This window comes from Myodes glareolus, chromosome X, assembly GCF_982192425.1.
Source record: "Myodes glareolus chromosome X, mMyoGla1.1, whole genome shotgun sequence".
Classification (NCBI taxonomy): Eukaryota; Metazoa; Chordata; class Mammalia; order Rodentia; family Cricetidae; genus Myodes; species Myodes glareolus.
Genome location: NC_142053.1, coordinates 135,884,712 through 135,906,048, shown reverse-complemented (window position 1 = coordinate 135,906,048; position 21,337 = coordinate 135,884,712). Strand labels below are relative to the sequence as shown.

The 21,337-nt window shown below is 49.4% G+C and overlaps 1 protein-coding gene across 1 annotated transcript in view; it reads left to right on the top strand.

Annotated features, from left to right (window-relative positions):
• The first annotated feature begins 9,274 nt into the window (after positions 1 to 9,274).
• Positions 9,275 to 21,337, top strand: part of Bcor (BCL6 corepressor) — a 121,339-nt gene continuing 109,276 nt past the window's right edge. Inside the window, exon 1 of the mRNA XM_048461314.3 lies at positions 9,275 to 9,436. The gene's annotated coding sequence lies outside the window, so the exon portion shown is untranslated. The remainder of the gene's footprint in view (positions 9,437 to 21,337) is intronic.

Genomic DNA, 21,337 nt, shown 5'->3' with positions numbered 1-21,337 from the left:
GGAAAAGGGGAAGAAACTTTACAACAGCACTACATTAAATTCGGTGATCTTGCTCAAATCACCTGGAATTGCTTTGAACAATAGTTGGATTATAATTTCGTTGGGATTTTCTTATTTTTTCTTGTTTGTTTGTTTGTTTTGAGACAGGGTTTCTCCGTGTAGCCCTGGCTGTCCTAGATCTTGCTCGGTAGAGCAAGTCATCCTTGAACTCACAGAAATCTGCCCGCGTCTGCCTCCCAAGTACTGGGATTAAAGGCGTGTGCCACTACTGCCTGGCTGGGATTTATGTAATGTAAGCATGTCATCTGCAATTAATAAGTTTCACTTCTTTTCTTTTTCTTTTTTTAAAATTATTTATTTTATGTGCATTTGTGTTTTGCCATGAGTGTCAGGTCCCCTAGAACTGGAATTATAGACAGTTCTGAGCTCACATGTGGGTACTGGGAATTTAACCCAGATCCTCTGGAAGAGCAGTCAGTGCTCTTAACCACTGAGCCATCTCTCCAGCCCCCACCTCTTCTTTTTCTAATTCAGATGGATTTTGTTTCTTTTTCTTGCTTGATTATGGTGGCTATGACTACTACTATCATCATGAATAGAAATGATTACAGGCATTTTAATCTAGTTCTTGATCTCAGGGAGAAAGTGTTTAATATTTTACCATTTGATGTAAGGTTTGTTTAGACATACTTTATCAATTAAATGATTTATCAATGAAGGAATTTCCATTCCCTTTTCAGTCTGCTAATCATTTTCACCAGGAATGGGAGGTGATTTGTTTTTTAATGTTATTTCTGGGAAAGTTACTTTAACTGCGAACTTTAAAATGACTCACAATTTGGCATTAAATATATAATTTCAGCCTCCAGTGATACCATTCCAGGTAACTTAGTTAAATTTCCACATAAAGAGCCAGGCGGTTAGTGCACACACCTTTGATCCCAGCACTCAGGAGGCAGAGGCAGGCGTATCACTGTGAGTTTGAGGCTGGCCTGGTTTAAAAAGTGAGTTCCAGGACAGCCAGGCCAGAGTGGTAACACAGAGAAACCCTGTCTCATACAAACAAACACACAAACAAACAAACAAAATTTCTACATAAAGAAGATAGAAGAAGTTATTTTTTTAAGATTAAAAAAATTTCATTTTATGTATATGAGTGTTTTGTCTGCATATATATCTGTGTATCACATGCATGCCTGGTGCCTCCAGAAGCCAAAAGAGGATATTAGAGCCCCTGGAACTGGAACTACAGCTGGTTGTGAGCTGCCGTGTGGGAATTATAGTAACTCCCACGTAGGAAAAGAGACTTTTCCTAAGTTCAAGAGGTTGAATTTGAACTAAGACTAGGGGGTTGTTTTTGTTTGTTTGTTTTTGTTTTTTTAAACAAGGTCTAGCTATGTAGCCGAGATGAGCCCTGAACTCATGACCTTCTTCTGCCTCCCTGCATTGGGATTATAAGCATGTACCACTGTACCTAGCAAGTAGTAGGATTTGACAACCAAAGTTTAAGATGTGCTGCAGATGCTGAAGTTCCCAGGACCTTTCTGTATCTTGCTGTCTCCTCAGGGCTTCCTACATCCCTTGCAATGATGATCGGAAATGGGCATTCCCCTTCATGTAATTGTATCTCTTCCACCTCCCCAGCACTAAAGATATAAGCACACATGAGTAGTTCACTATGAAAGCTGGTTTCCAAAATGCTTGCATGATTGATGTCTGCCGGTCTTTCTTATGCACCTCTGTTTTTTAATCTGAGTGTGTTTGTAAGTCTCTGAATGAGGTCCAGATCAAGACAATATGGCTTTGATGGATGGCATTGCCCTAGAACAGTGGTTCTCAGCAGGTATGTTGCAACCCCTTTAGAGTTCGAAGGACCCTTTACAGGGGTTGTATATCAAATACCCTGCATATCAATATTTAAATTACTATTCATAACAATAACAAAATTACACATATGAAGTAGCAACAAAATTAATTTTATATTTGGGGGTCAACACAACATAAGGAACTGTATTAAAGGGTCACATCAGTAGGAAGGCTGAGAGCCACAATTCTAGAAGATCAAGTCTTGTTTCTGGCAGGGATGCCTCTGGAGGATGAGGCCTCCTGCTCACCTCACTGATGCTCCCACCTTGATCTTGGACTCCCTATTTTGTGAAATCCTGAGCTAACACACACACACACACACACACACACACACACACACGCACGCACGCACGCACGGTAACAACAAAATAAAATGAAGTTGTTTTTTAATGTATTTGTTGTTACATGGTAAGAAAACTAACACTCTGTTATATATTGTTTGAGTGTTAAAGTAGAGGTGGCCAGGCAACCAAACCAGTATCCATACCTCCTTCCTCCCAATCAGAGACAGCCGTGTGCCCAAGACAAAAGACATCCTTTCTCAATGCCAAGGATTAATTACCGGTAGCCCTGCAAAATTCATGTCGAAATTCTAACCCCTAAAGTCATGGCATTAGGAGGTAGAGCCCTTGGGGATGAATTGATCACAAGGGTGGAACCTTCGTGGATAGGAGTTGTGTCTTTCTAAAAAACTAGGAGATAGCTTGCTTTGCTTCTCTGCTCTCACCCATAGGAGTATGTAATGAGAAGACAGCCAGGAAATGGGCCCTCACAAGACACCAGACCTGCCAGGGCCTTGACCATGGTCTTCTCAGCTTGAAGAATTGTGAGGTATAGATAGACGATGGTTTTAACTGAAGCCCTCCCAACCTACAGTAACTTGTTAGAGCAACTCTTGACAACTGAGATACTCAGCCACTTACTGGCAGTCAATAAGCAAGAGAAAGCTCCAGGTGAGGCTTCTGAGAAACCTTCTCAGGATCTGGCTCTGCTAAGAGGTGGTCTCCCTTCCTTCCTCCCCCCACCTTCCTTTTTAAAGAGTTCTGAGGAATTAAATTTAGGGTGTTGTACATGCTAAGCTAATACTCCACCAATGGAGTGGCACCCCCAACTCCCTTTTCTTCCCTTTCTCGCTGTTTCCAATGCTTAAGCTTTAAATGTGGGGTATTTTGATTGCACTCTTGACACTTCCGAGACTGCCCAATAAAGTTATACCTTGAATCAAGGGGCAGAGCCAGTGACTAACTCAACAGAATTGGTCATAGAGAAGTCAAACATTTTGATAGAGAAGATGTCCAGGAAGGAAAGGGTGGGGATGAGAATTTGAACTTCCTCTTGGTTCTGGGATGAGGGAAAAGACGTGTCTCTTGTGGTGTCTCTGCCCAAAAAGCAAGGTAGGCTAGTTGTTACTCGGCCTCTCTGAGCTAACAGGTTTTCACCGCAGCCTTTGACTACTGAGTCTTATTGATACATAGAATGGTAGAGACTTTAAACCTACATATTGAGGCTGTCGAAGAGCCAGGGCCGAGGAACCAGAAGCCCTGCTAGGTCAAGGTCTGAGTTGCCTGAGGGGCTCTGACTGAGGGAAGAGGCATGGGGCAGCAGAAGATAATTAAAATACCAGTAGATTCATGTGTAGCTGCTAAGCCAACAGAAAAATATCACTTAAAGCAGTGAATACCATAGACAGAGATTTGTTTTGTTTTGTTTTTGAGACAGGGTTTTTCTGTGTAGCTTTAGTGTCTGTCCTTGAACTCACTTTGTAGACCAGGCTGGTCTTGAACCCACAGAGATCCACCTGCTTCTGCCTCCCGAGTGCTGGGATTAAAGGCACTGCCCAGCTGACAGGGATTTTAAAATACAGTTTGGGTGTGGTAGAGTTGGCCTGTAATCCCAACACTTGGGAGGATCAGGAATTCAATGTCATTCACAGCTAAGTATCAAATTCAGGGGCTCGAGAGACCATGACTTAAAAAAAATTAAAGCAATCAAAATAAACAAACAAACAAATAAAAAGAATTAGATGAAAATTAAGACGGAGGTCCACAAATTGCAGACAATCCTGGGATATACACCTCTTGCGATATATGGCCGAGTTGGAAGACAGCCTGGATCATACAGTAACAATGTAGTGGGTGCTATAATTAGATGCAGATTTTTTTTTAATTAAGAGGAGCTAGGTGTGCTGGGCATGGTATGCACACCTTTGATCAAAGCGTTTGAGAGGAAGAGGCAGGAGGATCTCTGTGAGTTCTAGGGCCAGCCTGGTCTACATATTGAGCTCCACAAAGGCCAGGATTACCTAGAGAGACCCTGTTTAAAAACAAAACAAAAGACAAAACCAAAGAAACAAAAAATCCAAACAACAACAGTAAAGGCTATGTGTGGTGATTCTTTGTCTACACCCTCAGTACCTAGGAGCTGAAGTAGAGTTGCTTCAAGTTTAAGACCAGTCTGGGCTACATAATAACAAGACCAGCCAGCACTACAGGATCTTCCTATGGACCTTGGTTGACTGGGAAGTCACTATATAGATGAGGCTGTCCTCAAACTTAGAGATGCACTGTCCTCTGCTTCCTGAGTTTGGGGATTAATGGCATGTGCCACTATGCCCCATAAGACCTTGTTTCAGAAGAGAAAGTAAAGGACAGAGGAAGAGGAGGAAAGGTTGTTATTAAGGGATTGGGAGCCAACAAGATGGCTCAGCTAAGCTGGGTGGTGGTGGCACAAGCCTTTAATTCCAGCATGTGGGAGGTGAGAGGCATGCAGATTTCTGTGAGTTCAAGGCCAGCCTGGTCTACAGAGCTAGTTCCAGAATAGCTAGGTTTGTTACACAGAGCAACCTTGAAAAAAAAAAAACCCTAAAAAAGGTAGGGGTGAGGGAAGGGGTGGCTCAGCTGGTAAAGGAGCTTGTTGCCAATCCTGACAACCAACCTGATGAGTTTGATGCCTGAAACCCACATGACAGGGGAGAATCAACTGACTCTCATTAGTTCTGTTCTGACTGCATGTGAGTGTCCTGCTACACACACACACACACACACACATACTCACACACACACACACACACTCACACACTCACACACACACACACACACACTCACACACACACTGGAATGTAAAAAAAAAATTAAGAGACTGGGGGAATTGGTAGTGGAGTCGAGGATATAGCTCAGTGTTAGAGTGCATACATAGTAAATATTGTAAATACGTGGCTTTTGTTCCCAGGACCAAAATAAAATAAAGAAGGGAGAAATTTATTACAGTGTTCTTATCCCTATCAGTGAATTAAAAAGAGAGAGTGAGAGAGAGAGAGATGAATTTGGAAAAAGGTCGAACTGTTTTTTTGTGTTCTTGAGAGTCAGATGTCAAGGCAGGAGAGCTGGCAGGATATGGTGGGCAGGACCAAAGCCTGCATCTCCTGCAAACGGACTGTGCCTCTTTGACTCACCACTGTACACTCAGGCCTGGCACAGTTGGCAACTAATAAATGCACACTAAATGAAGGAAGAATAAATGAAGAACTGGGGAGGGGGCATGTTGCACGTTAATAGAGAGCTCCCCTAACAGTGGTGGGGACTTGGGGTCCATCCTCAGCACTGAAAATAGAATAGATTTTAAAAATAGATTTAGTGCTGGAGAGATGGCTCAGCAGTTAAGAGCACTGGCTGCTTGCTCTTGCTGAGGACCCAAGATTGATTCCCAGTACCCATGTGATGGCTTACAATTGACTGTAACTTCTGTTCCAGGGGATTGACCACTCTCTTCTGGCCTCTTAAGACACCAGACACGCATGTGGTGTATAGACTTACATGCGGGCAAAACACCCATATGCGTAAAATAAAAATAAAGCATTTTTTGGAAACAGTGTTTCTTTGTATAACATCTCTGTCTGTCCTGAAACTTGATTTGTAGACCAGGCTGGCCTCAAACTCACAGAGATTCTCCTGTCTCTGCCTCCCGAGTGCTGGGATTAAAGGTGTACACCACCACACCCAGCTCAAATAATTTTTAATTTTTTGTTTGTTTGTTTTTTTCGTCACAGGGTTTCTTTGTGTAGTCTTGGCTATCCTAAAACTGGCTCTGCAGGCCAAGACTAGTTCTGTAGTTCAAGCTCTGCCTGTCTCTGCCTCCCACGTCTGGGACTAAAGGTGTTTGTCACAACTTCCCAGCTCCAAATAAATCTTTTTTAAAAAAATTAAATTTTAATTTTTTCATGTGTCTATGTGTCTGACTGCCTGTCTGTTAAGGGTATTCAAACACGTGTGTGTGGAGGAGTGTTTAAACATGTGTGGGAATGTGGAATACATAAGGATGTTCTTTCCAGCCCTCTGCCCATTCTTCTGAGGTAATGTCTCTTTCCGAACCTGAGGCTTTCATCTTTGCTAGGCAGGAAGGCAGCAAAGCCCTAGCTATCTTCCTAAATTTATGGAGATCCCTGTTTTGCAATGTGGCTGCTGGGATATGAAATCCAGTTCTCATGATTGGGAAGCAAGTACTCTCCTGAGTCATCTTTTCAGCCATTTCGCCCCACCCCCAACAAGAACAGCAAAAGATTATAAAAGAGTGAATGAGATATGCCCATAAATTCACTATCGGATTTGTTCTCCTTCCTAATCAGAACCGAACTCAACAGTTCTAGAAACACCCATAGGACCTCTGGGATCCTGGTCCCTGGGAAATGATTTCCAAGCACTGCTGACTTTCCTTGATTCATGCCAGCGCCAGCTGTATACACCCCATAGTCCCCATGCTCAAAGTCAGAGGAGGTTGCCTAGGTCCAGGAGCAGTAGAGTCATAGGAGTGCCGCCACCTTGCCTGGAGCTTTTCCCAACTCCTGCCCGATGTGGTTTGCTGGCCAAGTCAATGCCACTGTTTCCACAACACCACTTCCTCTGCAGCGTGAGAAAAGAGGAAGAAAACTGCCTCTGTGACTCTCTTCTTCCCCCAGGGAAAGCACAAAGCTGTTGGAAACAATCAAAGCAGCCCTGTGTGCAGGGCAGACTTTTGTCTGTGCAGCCAGGGGTTGCTGAGCCCGCGACTTCCTGCAGGGACATTCGGCAGCTTTGCAGATAAATAAACGCTCACATTCAGAATGACCAGCCTAGAACACTTTTATGAGCCTTTCTCCTCCCCAGGCTGTACACAGATAATAAATCAAATTAGCATCTCGAACCTCCGGTTCAGTGCTCACCAGTGTCCTTTCCGCTCAAGGGATCAGTGCCTTTCTGATGGCCGGTTTCAACTACTATCAGCTGGTGAAGTCCTTGGAAAATTTCAGACCCTTCCAATGCTGGATAGGCCTCAGACTGAGGTTATACGGTTCTGTTGGCCATTCCAGACCAGACTGTAAAAGAGGCAGCCAGAACCCCAGCCTTTGGAATCCAGATTGGGTTGTAACTTAGAGAGAAAATACACATTTTCATTTCTCGGTCAATAATCATAGGAGCATGAGCCAAAATAGACAACTGTCAGAAAGAGAGGGAGGGGTGGGAAGGGAGGGTGAGATGCCGAGGAGGAGGGAGGATTACAGTAATAATCAGAAACAGAGCAGGCATCTTTCCCATTCCCTGCTCTGATTCATACATGCTGCAGGATACTACTAAAGAAAGGAGAATGTTTTCTTTCAGGTAACCAGAAGTGAAATCTGCTCTTATTTCATAGCTACCAGATTGTGGAACGGAAGGGTTAATTGCTTAGATTCAGGGGTGTGATACGTTATAAAAATGCTTTCTACTGCACTGTTTAAATATGAGAATGTTTTGGAATTGCATCCTGTCTTGGGCCACCGGAAGGAACGGGAAAGCATAGAGTACCCATGGCAGCTCTCCAGATCCCAGATGTCATCCACTGACTAGCACTGCAGCACTGTCCGTTAAAAAGTGGATGGCTGTCTTCCTGAAGATGTGACCTCGCAGCTGATGAGGACTGCCACATGACCAAGCTGGGTAGTGTACTCCTTAATTTACTAAAATAAAATAACCATAGGCTAGAGAGATGGCTCAGCAATTCATAGCTCATCAGTATGAGCATGGGAGTTTGGTTCCCAGCGCTCATACTAGAAGGCTCACAGACACATCATTTCATCTCTGAGGGCTCTGAGGACTCCTCTGAGGGCGCCAGCACTCGTGTGCACATAAACACACACACACAAAGACACAAATACTCATAATTTAAAATAATAAAATAAATCTTAAAAACGAAAGAAACACATTGCAGAGAGAGTGGCAATTTATATCAACTGGTAATCCTAGCACCCAGAACAGTGAAGCAAGAGGGTTGTCGTGAATTCCAGACCAGCCCGGGGCTGGAGAGGGAGCCGGCCTCATAAAACCAAAATATAAAATAGCCACGGAACTGCAAAACTTAAGTAGATTTCCCAGCTTCACCTATGAGAAGGGAAGTCAGTGAACCTAGATTGCTGGGTGTATCCTCCAGCTTTCTTACTATGTCCAGAAACATCAGCTGTAGCTGCAGCTTTTCCTGTATCTCAGCATGGAAAGTCTATACAGCAAATTGTGTATGTGTGTGTGTGTGTGTGTGTGTGTGTAGTAGTAGTAGTAGTAGTAGTAGTAGTAGTAGTAGTAGTAGTAGGCTGAGACCAATCAGCAGTAACTTTGAGAATGTGCCTTCAATTGCTTGCCAGTATGATTGACTTGGATAGGGGTGGGGGCAAGGGTAGGGATGAGAAGTTAATATATTTTTGAATAAGATTTCCTGTTACCGGGAAACATTCAACAACATTTTTTTTAAAGAAAGGAAAAAGAAAGGAAGAAAGGAAGGAAAAGAAAGATGGGGCGGGGGGAGTTGCAGGTTTTATTCAACCAGGACAATCCTGTTAGGAAGAACAATGGTTAGTACTTTCAGTAAAATCACTTGCCATCAATGAGCTTGTCAATCGTTTGTTCAGACACCCATTCTCTCAATACATAGTGTGCGCCGACAAAATGCTAAGGACAATGCTCCATGCAAATATAATAGGCATCGAGTGAACACTAAGTTTTCTAGATGAGTCTGGACTTTGGATAACAAGGTGACTGCTGCTACAGGCTGTTTAACGAACCTGGACTGGCTTGGTTCACATTCTCACATTAACTTGCAGGTAACAGAACCAGCAGCATGACTACGTATTCTCTGTGCCTCAGTTTCCAGCTCTGCAAAGGAAGGCCCTAGCACAGAGCATGAGAGTGAGGGCCATCAGTATTACCAGTCACCTCACCCCAGTACTCCCCGGTCCACTTGGTATTTCCGACGCAGCTAGCCAGGCCTTCTGCCGCTGACCCTGGAAATCGGGTCACAGTAAGACAAGGCGGGGTGTGCAGGACGCAGAGGGAGGGAGGGGTCCTTTGCGCGCGGTCACTCGAGTTTCCCTAGAGCCTCCGTATAGTCTAAAAACTCACTTCGGAGGAAGGGAAAGAGAGTGAAGTGGCTCTTTCGATCTGAGACACCCCCTCCCGGAGACACCACCCCCTCCCCCCAGCCAGGCGTGGAGTGAAATCTTAGAAGCCGAGGCTGCTGGGTTCGAACGGAATGCCGGAGTCGGTGGAAGTCGGCGCTAGTCCACCCGAAGGTCAGCGAGTTGTTTTAAGTTCTCGTACCCGGAAGGGGGGGGCAGAGAGGAGAGGACGCCAGGGCCCCAGAGACCCCGCGTCAGAGCCGAAATTGTTTGTGCTCCGGAACAGGCAGCTCAGCGGAAGCCGCGACGGGGGCGGGTCACGTGCGGCGGTGGCCGTGCAGCTGGCGGGGGAGCCCGGCTAAGACAAGGGCCCGGCCGGGCGTGGGTGGCGCGGGGCGGCGGCTTTCGCAGCCTAAGGTGGAAGCCGAGTAGTCGGGGCTTCGGGAGCTGGGGGAGACGTGCGCCTTAAAGGAGGGATGCTGTGGGATCCGGGGCGCTCCGAGCTCCGCGTGCTGCGGCGCCGGGCGGGAGGAAAACGATGGCCGAGGGCAGAGGGACGCCAGCGGGGCTCCCTCCTGGCAAGAGCCAGATCCACGCGGAGATTACGCGAATGTCTGAGACCCGAACAGGGAGGCGCTGCTCTTGCAGTCACCGGCCTTGTTTTCTTCTCTCTGGCAAATCCTGGAACGACCGGAACCGCCATCCTTGCCTGAGTCGCAGGGGCACCCCACTACGCTTGGGGGAGGGCGCGTCCTGCAGTGCTATCCCGGGGGGAGGGCAACAGAAGTGGCTTAGCAAGAAGTGAGTCGGTGTCGCGCACGAATTCACACACACCCCCTCCTGGAGAGTGGAGAGCCACTCTGGGCCTCCTCAGGAGTATTTCGAGGTCGGGGGGCGGGGGGAGGGTGCTGGAGAGAAACCACCTGCATCACTCCGGTGGAGTGGGCCTCACGTTTGCTCAAAGTGGCGCGGAATACTCTTGCGTGGGAGGGTTAAGGACACAAACTTGGTCATCTGCCAGAACCCTTGGGAACTCTCCACTTTGGTGTGGCCATCATTTGTCAATGACCTGGAATACATTCCTCTTTCTAGAGGAGTCCACGAGGCTCAGGACTGAGACCTGGGAAGAGTGTAGTGGTGTGGGCTGGCCTGGGACGAGAAAGCCACCCCCGGTCCTCTAGCGGAGGCACAGAACAGTTGTCTTGCAAAGTTTCCTGTACTCCTCCCCACACAGCCCAGTTGAGGAAGGGTGGCTCTTCCGGAGGTGAGAGAGGAGAGAATAGCCTCGAAGCTGGGACTGGCGTGCTAGTTCCTTTAACTGTGACCCTGCAGGGACACCCGGGCCCCAGCATGTTCGTGTTCCAGACGCTGCACTGCAGTTAGTTGGAGCGTCTGCTCATGGTCACGGCAGCGGGTGACCAGGACGACAGGAGACGCCATTTGCAGCCCCCTCCCACGCAGGTTGGCGGGGGCGGGGGTGTCGCCCTCCGCAGAAGCGTATTTCTGGCAGTGACACTGATTAGATGCTGGGCCGCTACGTGCACGGAATCGGGGTGGGCCTTCATCACTCTTGTTTGCCACAGACTTTTCTGGTGGGAAAGTTGTGGGTTCCCCCGCCCGCCTATTTCGCCGCACAGCTGCTGTCCCCGGGGGCGGAATTAGGAGAGTTCAGCCTGTGGCAGGGGAAAGGATCTCGCCGGCCCGGAGGAGCCGCCGGGCCCGGGTCTCGAAAATCCAGCCCTGGCTTTGCGTCGAGCTGCCGAGTGAGGCGCTTACGCGCGCCCGGCCAGCCGAGGCCTGGTTTCCATCTGCCCCTTTTGCCTCCGTGTTAAGTTCGCCGGGGAAAACCCAACGATCCGTGCAAAGCCCCTCGGAGGAGCGCTACCCCCACCCCAGCCTGATCCTGACCGATGGAAAAAATGACAGTATAGGTCAGAACTGGCTGCCTCGGAGTATTAATGTGGCTGCCTCTGTTCCCGGTGCTAGAGGAGGATGGGCGCCTCGCCAGGAAACCGCCGAGGGAGGAGCCATAAGGGCTGCCTGCCCCTCTCGAGGCCAGAAAACGTGGATTCTCAAAGGAACCAAACAAATGTGGTCAGACAGTCACGGGAACGTATCCCAGTTAAATTCGGATTCACCGTGTATATTTCAAGCGCCACCCCCTCCCCCACAATCAAACACACTGAGCCGGTTAAAAATAGGATGAGAACAGGTTAATCTGTAGACGCGAATCTTACTGTAGTACTGTCTACTTAAGAAACGTGTCTTCTGGAGGGTCCGAGCTGAACCCCATTGTCTTGGTATGGTCAAGACAGAGGAGTCCCCGTTGCGCTCCACCTTCGAGAACCTTTAATTAATAGAACTCAAAGGGAATATTTTAGATATAGTTTCTACTTGAGGCTGCTTACTCTTCCTTGCATACGCTTGCCTCGGGTTGTTTGTACTTCGCTTTTCCACCCCACTCTTGTGGATTTACTCTCGCCTTTCTTTTCCTGCTTAAGTGCTGCAGGGTGCGGGCAGGAGGAGGCCACCGAGCTGTGCTGCTCCTGCCGCCGCCGCCGCCGCCCTCGGACTCTAACTTGCGCACCACGCGGCCTCGGAGAAGGGGAAATGTGAACTCTCCGGGTGGCGCTCGAGAACTGGGATTCTGATTTGGGTCTGAGGAACTGTTTCAGAGAGGCAGGTCGGCCAGGGTTTGTAGGGGGCTGGAGACGGTACAGGGCAAGCACCAGAGGTGACCCAAGCTCTCAGGAGCAAACCTTAGAGGTGCCTATGTTCTTTGTCTTTCTCTGGGCTGGCCGCCTGGCTCGCACAACTTGGATAAGAATCTGCTAGGAGTCCAGCCCATCGCCGGCACTTTTAAGTGAGTAGCCACGTATGAGAAATGCCTTGTCTTCTAAAAGGGAAAAAGCAACCTATGTTATGAGTTATAGTTGACCCGTCAGGCTCTTCTTTGCCACTGCCACACATCTCCATATCGTGCCAGGCATAGATAGTAAGGAGATTCTTAAATAGAATTTTGGCCAATCCTGTTCGCACAAACAGTGCTTACATTTGGGTGTCAGTAAAATGTGATCCACCAATGGCAGGACACTTGACTTTAACCCAACTCTCCAGGAACAAGGTAGCCTGGAATCATCAAAAAGGGTGACCGCAGAAGAGTATTTTGGAAAATCTGTATTGTATCCCCTAAGATTGCTGGGAGAGTATGGCTATGACGTCTGAGCCATGGCTGGAACTCGACATTAATCCAAACTAAATGAATGCCATTAAAGCGCACTCTCACAGGGTGCGGAGGCTCGTCCTTGCAATCCTAGCACTTAGAATATTGTGGCAGAGGATTGTCTTAAACTCCAGGCCCACCCACCTGGGATACAGAGACCCTGTGGGGAGTAGAGGGAGGGCTCTCTTCCACACCGCCAAAACAGGCCTTTAAGGACAAAAGGTTAAGAGAGAGTGTGAGGACATTTTGCATTAACTTTTCTGGGAACTGCCTGGCAGTGGTGGCACACGCCTTTCATCCCAGCACCCCCAGCGCGCAGGAGGCAGATGTGGGCGATTCTCTGAGTTTGAGGCCAGTCTGGCCTACAGAGCGAGTTCCAGGAGGACAGCCAGGGATACACAAAGAAACCCTTTCCCACAAAACAAAACCAAAAACTTTTCTGGTGACAGTAACAATGCTCTTTCCACTTTGCCTGATCGTGCCTCTGAATAGACCTGTGGTGACTCTAACGAGGAAGTGCCCCCTCCCAGTAAGGGACTACTGCAGTGGGTTAAGCATTTATTTGTAAAAGCAGATTCTCTTCGAAACAACTCTATTATGAGGTGACACAAAGACTGCTTCCCTTGCCCCACAGGTTGAGGACACTGAGGTCCAGAATTGTTAAATAGCTTGTCCAAAGCCCCAACGTTTGGAGTAGACCCTGGACTGACTAGAAAGAGGGCTGCGTTGCCTTGCCCACAATGTAGTCTATGTGATTTATTTAAGGGGGTGTTTCAAAGGGGCGAGCTGGACACTTCCAAAAGAAAATGTGGCTTGAAAAGCCCCACAGTTTGGGCTATTTTGCAAAGGACAGCTCCAGATACGGGGAACACAATCTACCGTGACTCTGCACCATAGAAAGGGTCAAGGAAGGCAGGGCAAAGGCCCCTAGCCCACCTAGCCACACAACATCCGGCGGTCACGTCCGCCGGAGGTGACTAGGGCCTGAGAGTAGCAGATTGCTTAGGAACTCCTTATCACCCATCGTCAGTGGTCCTGTGCGGCTGAGCTAAACGGCCGCCCGCGGTGGTGGCTGGTTCGTGCAGGTCCCCTGGCTCCAGGCGTGCCCCTAGGATCCTTCCGTGGATCTGGCTAGATGCCTAGTGGCGCCTCTTGAAGCTCCCTGTTTCTCTCCACTGGAGGCGCCAGCCCTGGGCTAAAACTCCATTGCCTGGGGCTAGAGAGCCCAGACCGTCATTCTAGGTTGGGACAGCTGGTTCTGGTCGTTAGCATTTAACCCAGTCGGGTTTACCACTAGCTCCCTAGGCTCCAACGCCCACTCACGCGCGCGCACACAAACACTCTTTCCAAGCTCCGGATCTCCACTTTCCCTTCCTCTTCCTGGCTCGCTCTGGTGCTTCGAAAGCTCGCGGCGATTGTTTGCTCCGCAGAGTCCAGGTGGGGAGGCTGTGCTGCCCTTCCCCCAGCCCGCATATGTGCATCCGCCACTCAAGCCTGGGGCGCACTGCCAGGCCTGTGGATCCCCTTGTCCCCCGAGAAGTGGCAGCTGCTGACGAAGATTTATTCTATCCGTGCTACGGAGTGACCCTGGAGTAAAAATAGACCTGTGCTTGAATTAGGGGATGGGGGAGTAAATCCCACCTCCCACGAAGGTCGTAGGTCTGTCCCGCAGTTTACGTTGATCACAGTGTGACATTCCTACGTGCCCAGTGTGGCTGAGTGGCCTAGGCAGACTTGGGGGCATAGCGGTTTAGGGAGCCCAGGGGAGGTCGTTCAGGCAAGGGAGAGCGCAGCAGCCCTTGCGCCTCAAGGCAGAACATCTTTCCTGGATCCTTGAAACCCAGGGGATCTGCTGCCATCTTCGCGTACTAGTAGCGAGACGCTGGTGATTGTTTCTCTCAGGCTCCTTCAGGGTGGCGGCTCTCCTGCTTTCCACAGGACTAGAAGGGTAACACCGGGGCGGGGGTGGGGGTGGGGGGCATGGACACGAGGACGACGGCTCACACCACTGCGCTCTGGAGTTTCCTCACCAAGTTCATTGTTGGCCTAGAATGTGGCCCCCTTTTCCGTCCCAGCCCACACCTCGCTGGGGCTTGAGGGCCTCCGTCTCCATCTTTGTTGGCTCAAATGTCGAGGTTCATGGGGAGGAGGCATATATTGCCAAAGCCATCAAACCCCTCCTCCACTCCTATAGGGATAAACCTAAACACAGGATTCCCACACCCACACCCCGGACTAATCCTTCCTCGCCTCTTGGGATTAACTGGACTCACAGGTCCATAAAACACTTCCGGCGGGGCCAGAGGGTCTGTCTGCAGAAATACTTTAAAATAGTTATCGGTGGCCGAGAGGCGGAATTGACTGGATGGGGGGAAGTGAATAAACAGACAATCATTGACTTTTTTCTGTGAAGGAAGGGTACCACCTCAAGCGGGGGGGGGGGGGGGTGGGAACTAAGCAAATTCCAGAAACCGTGCAGCATTTTACCAAAATGACGTTGACACGGACTGTGGTGGTTAATGAACAGGAGCAGCGAGGTTCCACCTGGCTTCTGACCTCATTTCCATGATGAAGACAAACACTCTGAAACCTGAGGGCTGGTGGAGGCAGCCTTCTCATCTGTAAAATGGGAATATTAACACTTCCTCTGTCGCCTTAGGTAGGTTGAAGAAGATCGAAGTGTTAAAGTTCTTTGCAAACGCAGCTTGGTCTGTCCAGTTCGTGGTGTTCAGTGTGTTCTCTCCCGCACCAGTCTTTGTTGAGTAAAAGGGCAGTAGAGTAACCTGCCCCCAGATCCTGCACGACTGGAAGAGACGATGTGGCCAAAAAGCGCCTTCATGCTGACCCCTTCTTCATTTACACCACTTCAAATTAAGTTTCTGAAGAACGGGAGAATCTTTGGAATGTTCTAGGAAAATTCCCCATTAAAATTTGAGGTTAATGAGAACGAAAAAAAGAGTCCTTTAAAATGGATTAAACCACATTTTAAGACGAAAACCGGAAGAATATAAATTCAAAGTAGCTTCCTGGCCTTGTCTGGAGAGCAGATGCCGGTGGGTAGCCCACCCACCCACCACACACACACACACACACACACTCAGGGCCCCGGAAGTAGGGCCTGACAGATTTGAACACCTAACTGTATGTAAGGTGATTTAGAGATGTATGTTGGGTGAAGACTGGGAAGCAAGGCGATGACTTGCTTAAAATTAATATGAAAAAAAAAAGACTTAGGCCTGCTTGTTTCCTGGAGGCCTAGAGCTACTAAAATTGAGGTGACGGGTACCCTGTAATCTTCCCCCGAAGGGTCTAAGTAACCTGTCTGGCCCGGTGTGGTGGCCAGGTGCACACGGGATGAAGACCCAGGATGAACATTTGGCGCGGGGTGACGGTAGGGGTGGTATGGTGGAGACACTCGGGTTGGCTCCACAGGCCTTCCTGTCTCTTTCCTGGCTCTGCGACCTCTGACCAGGGCTAACCAGCCTCCGTCTCACTGTCCTTCGCCCTAAGCCCTTCCCGCCCAGACGCCCCAGCTGGATCTCCAGGCCTTCGCTGCCAGGCAGTCTCGGCTCTTCCCATTCGTGATTCATTTAGCAGCGGTTCAGAAAGCCTGTTTACCTCGGTAGTCTTGGGCGACTCGATCTGCGTAAAAAGCCCCTACTCCAGAGCCGACCAGTAGGGGGGGATTGTCTTATAGATTATTTTTCCTCCTGGTTTTTGTTTTGTTTTGTGTTTTTTAAACCAGAAGGCGAGGTTGGAGAGGGGGTGGGGTGGCGTATTGCTGCTGTTTTCGAAAACACTGTATTTGAAAGAGAAACAAAAGACGTTTAGGAGGTAGCAAGGCTGCTTTTACATATAAAAAAGTGCAGCGAATACCTACGGGCCCCCAACAGTGATAAACTAAACGCTCGGCGGATTTCGACAATTAGCAGTTAATCTGTTATCTGCGGTCACCAAACAAGTTTTAAGGCTGTGAGGATACTGAATTCCTGTTCCAATTGAGCAGGGATCTGTTGGGCACATCCGATGCCCATAGTTTCTCCCAGTGCAAATCCGTTTCTCTGGTTGGAACACTGATTTGAGCCACATTAGATTCTCTGGGGCAGTCAAAGATCTGCCTGCATCGCGGCTCGGAATCTGGCCTTGTTTGTTTGATTCAGAATTGTCCAAAGTAGTTTCACCCCCTAGTTTCTCAGGCCTCTGAATTTTGCATGTAGTAGACCTCCAAAAATTAGCAATGAACGATAGAAACTAAAGTGAATCTCTCGGCCTGTAAGGCAGACTGATTATACAGCCTCGTCCTGGGAAGCCCATTCGGGTACCCAGACCTTCCCCAGGGCCGCTGCAGTCTGCGTTCATCTTCGGCCTCCGCGGGCCAGGGCGGGCGGGGTAGGCCAGAAGGCTCTAAGCGCCTGGAGCCTGCACGATGATAAATATTGCGCAGACAGCCCATAAATAATTTGCATTATGTTCAGCTGACAACGCAGGGCGATTAATTTTAATAGCTACATATTTGCCTGGGCTGCTGCTTTCGTAGGCCCGGTAATGAAAGGCGAGAGGCCGCCCTGGCTCTGAGCTCGTGGTCCCGGAAGGCAGCAGGGAGGAACGGGAAGAAGGCCCGCTGCGGTGTCCTCCAGGCAGTCCCCAGGGATCCCCGGTCCCTGGGTCCCCCATCTTTCCCTCTGCGCAGTGTAGAAGTGGGGTGCGCGCGCGGCCCGAGCAACCCCGAGGCCTCAAGCAACAGGAGCCACCATAATGACACTGCAATTTGTCTGGGTGGGGAGAGCCACTTGTGGACAGGGAGACCCTACCGGGGCCATGAACCCCACCCAGACCAAACCCGGAGTGAATTCGGGAGGATATAGCACAGTCTACTTTGGTCGCCAGAGGAAGTGCTGGTGTTCTCCAATGCCCATTCGCTAGTGGGCCGTAGGCTTGGCGGGGTCTCTGCCGACCGCTGGGCAGGAGCAAGGGGCAAAACAATGCCGTGGTGTTCGGGTATACTGTCCCCTCTTGTTTGGTTCAGAGTCCTCTTTGCCCATCCCGCACCCCGAGGGAAACCCTCCTCCCCACTGCTCCAGGTTGCAAAGCGCGGCCCATCTAAAGGATGGAAGAAAGGGTCCCGAAGAGCTCTTTAAAAGAGGGGGCGGGGAGGAAGGACACAGCACAGCGGCTGCCGCGGTCCTGCGGTGGCCCGGTGCGTGCGGGTGCGTGTCTCTGTATGCGTTGCGATGACAAAGCCCCGCTGCCGACAGCAAGCTCCAGGCTGCTAGAGCATGGGTGGGGGAGGGGAAGAGAAAGTAGTGGGGGTGGAACCCTCGCTCGCGTAGGTAGCGGGGAACCAAAGCTTCTCTGGAGAAAGAGTTCATTCATGAGCTACAGGAGTCTCCCGGGCTCGGCCAGGTGGAGCAGGCTGAAGCCAGCACCTGTGTGTTTGCCTCTTTGGAAACAAGCAAGCGCATCGATCATTACCATATTTTAATTGCCTTTCTCAAAGGTCATCTCTAATTATGGGTTGCGTGGAGGGCTAGCTAAGGGGTCTGCAACCCTTTAGAATGTGTGTGTGTGTGTGTGTGTGTGTGCGCGCGCGCGCGCGCGTGTGTCCTCTGAGACAATGCTCCTAGCTCTGATGGAAATGCCATTCCGAGGGTGTCCGCGAGCGCCTGCAAGACGGTCACGACGTGCTGGATCCACGCAGACCTGGCTGCGTGCACAATAAAAGCCGAGCAGGCGGCAGAGGGCCGTGCAGACCCACGGGTTTTCTTTTTAGAAACGGTGGTGCGAAGAGACTTGACAATAATAACACGCAGCAGGATTAAATCAGGGCGGGAAGGAGAAAATGCATTTTCGTTTCTAGGATTGAAGACTGTGTTTAACCCATCCGGTCCCCCAAGAGCTTTTTTTATGCTCACATAGGGACAGGTGCGGGACACTCAGCGGCTTGGGACAATCCAGTTTTCATATTAATCTCTTTTCTTCTTTGAGCATTGTCCGTTACAGTGAGGGGACATATTTTTAATGTTTATCTTTTTGTTTTATGGGAAATTATGGCAGGCTAGCTCAGAAGGAGAAATAACGTTGGGGTGAGTTTTTCTTTTAAACTTTTGGAAAGTCTGTTTTTTTTTTTTTTAGGATGTTTTCTCCCTACTTCCCCCTTTCTTTCTTCTTTTTAAATCTCTTTCAGAAATTCTTGAGGGGAAAGGCTGTATTCAGGGGGGGGGAGTAACACTGTAGGTAGAAAACAGTAAAGAGCTGTTGGGTAGAGGTGGACCACAGCCACACTGAACTTGACTTTCTCAAAAGAGGCTGGCAGCCCTGAGCCACTAGGCTGTTTCTGGGATGGAGCCAGGGCCTTGAAGAGTCGGAGGGTCTTGACTACCTCTGCTTCCTGCCTGCCCCTACACCTGGCCTCCTGGCCCCACTAGCAGTCAGCTCTGCTAGGAGGAAGGTAGGACCAGATGACTGGTCCAAAGCCCCAGAGACCGCCGGGCTTTCTCCTCCCCTGTAATCATAACCAGATGCACTTAAACGCCTTTCATCAGAGGAAGCCTGAAGCCCTTTAACAGGCTGCAATGAAAGCCATGGGAGGGCCTATCAGCCTGCCTGGTGTTGGGGGCCCCTGAGCCCATTTCTCAACCAAATCAGCCCAGGGTTGCCAGAGTGTAAGCTTCTCTGGTACCTTCGAGGCCAAGAAATTCTACCCAATCAAGGCAGTTGGGGTGCCAGGATGGCTGCTGGGTGTGTGGATGCAGTCCCTATAGAAACAGGCATAGGAGGGAAGGCAGCAGCTAGAGCTGAAGGAAGGACCAGGTGGAAGAGGGGTAGGGAGAAAGATGGAAATATTTAGAACAGTACCGTTTGTGCCACTGTAATCTGTGTCCCCTACTAAACTCCAAATTCTTCAAGGGCAGCGACTGTTTTATCTGTAGGCCGTGGCACAAAGTAAGCCATTCAAATGTGTGGACGATAACAGCTATGGTGGAAAAGCTCCGGAACAAGATATTTCTGGAACATAGAGTAGTTCTGCTCCACCAGCGTTTAATCCCCGAGGACTTCAGTTTCCTCATCTGTAAAATGGGCACAAGAATGCCTCTGTTCACAAAGTTCGGAAAAGGTCAGATGAAGTAATTGCACAGAAAGTTCCAGGGAGATCATAATAAACTCTCAGTAAATATCCTGCCCTTGTTTTTGAAGAAGGAAAGGGAGGATTGGGACTGAGTGTTTGGAATGCTGTGTGTGTTGTAGCTCCTAGCTGAGTCTATGTCTTACTTACTGGCTTGGGGTTTGAACTAGAAGAACGAATTGCATCTAGGACTGGTGGTGGTTTAGCAGTGAGTGTCCTGGTGCCCACTCTTGAGGAATTGAGGAGAGTTGTTCTGTACCTAGCACCACTAAAAACAAAGGAGGGAAAAGAGGGGGAGAAGAGGAGGAGGTGGTTAGGAGGAAGACGAGAAGGAAGAGGAATTGCTTCCAAATGTGTGGTTACCGAGTAGGGTGGCTCATGACATAATCCCAGTACTACAGGAGCTAGCCTGGGCTAGCTAGTGAGCTCCAGGTGGGGTACAGTGCGGTTTAGAGCTAGAGGCAGGTGGCCCCAAAGCTGTGAACAATTGGGAGCAGCCTTTCCAGCCCTAGGGCTTAGTTTCTAGGCAAGGGGCTAGGTCTCTTGACCTGAGGCCAGGCTGCCAGAGAGAGTGGCCAGCATCTGCGGTAGAGTAGAGAGTAGTATCTCTTCAGTCTTGACCTCTGCCTGTACAGCACTGTTGTATTTTATCTTTGATGCTTCCGTCTGCTAGCGTTAGGCAGGGGAGGGGTGGGTGTTGCCTGCCTCTCTTTACTGCTGCTCCGAATTCCAGCCTGTACCAAAGGTCCCCCCCACAGCCTCAGCCTTTTATCCTCCCCCACCCTATCCCCATCAGACACCCACAATTGGGTCATTTTTCCTCCTTCACTTTGTAGGTTGTATTGCTTGCAACACTGAGGATCAAGCCCAGAGTCTTGTGAATGCCTGACAAGAGCCTCCCCTCCCTTCCTTGTAGTGATGGGGATCCAACTTTATGCGTGTTGGGCAAATGCTCTATCTATCGCTGAGCTACATCCCCAGCTTGCTTGAGTGCCCCCTCCCATTTTCTGTGTTTGTGTGTGTACTGCCCTTCCACCTTATTCACTGAGCAGGGACTCTTAATCAAACCCAGAACTTGCAAACATGGCTAGTCTCACTAGCCAATTTGCTTTGTCTCCTCCTTAGGAGGCTAGAATTACAGGTGGGCCTACAGGTTCTGTGGGTTCTGGGGATCTGAACTCCAGTCCTGAACAGTTGGATGATGACAGCATTAACCATGAGCCACCTCCCTCGCGTCCACCCTCCACCCTCAATGAAAAGATCTATCTTTGGTAGCCCACGTTGGTCTTGAACTCCTGGCCTTAAGGGATCCTCCTACCTCAGCCTCCTGAGTCTTGTTCTTTGCTCCTTAGCTGCTCTGCTCGCGGTATTGGCAGGAGTGGGGGTGGGGTGGGGTGGAGAAGGCATTCTCCTCTTCAGCCTTTTATACTCTGTGTCTTGTAGTCTCCTACTCAGATCTTTCCCAGGAGGACAGACTGAAAACCAAGGTCAGTGGGTCGCCTGCTTGGGGAAAGGGTGAGGAGCAGAGTCTCCTTGGGGTGATTCAACAGGAGGGCCTAGCCTAGTCAGCGGGAACTCCTTTGACTGGGGTGTGGTCAGGGGAATTTAAAAAGCATCAAAGAAGGAAATAGCGGAAGCTACCTCTGCCATTCCCTTTCTTCTCAGAAATGGAGAGACAGGCATCTTCATCCACCAGAAGATAAGAGAAATGTGGGGGAGGAAGAAAATA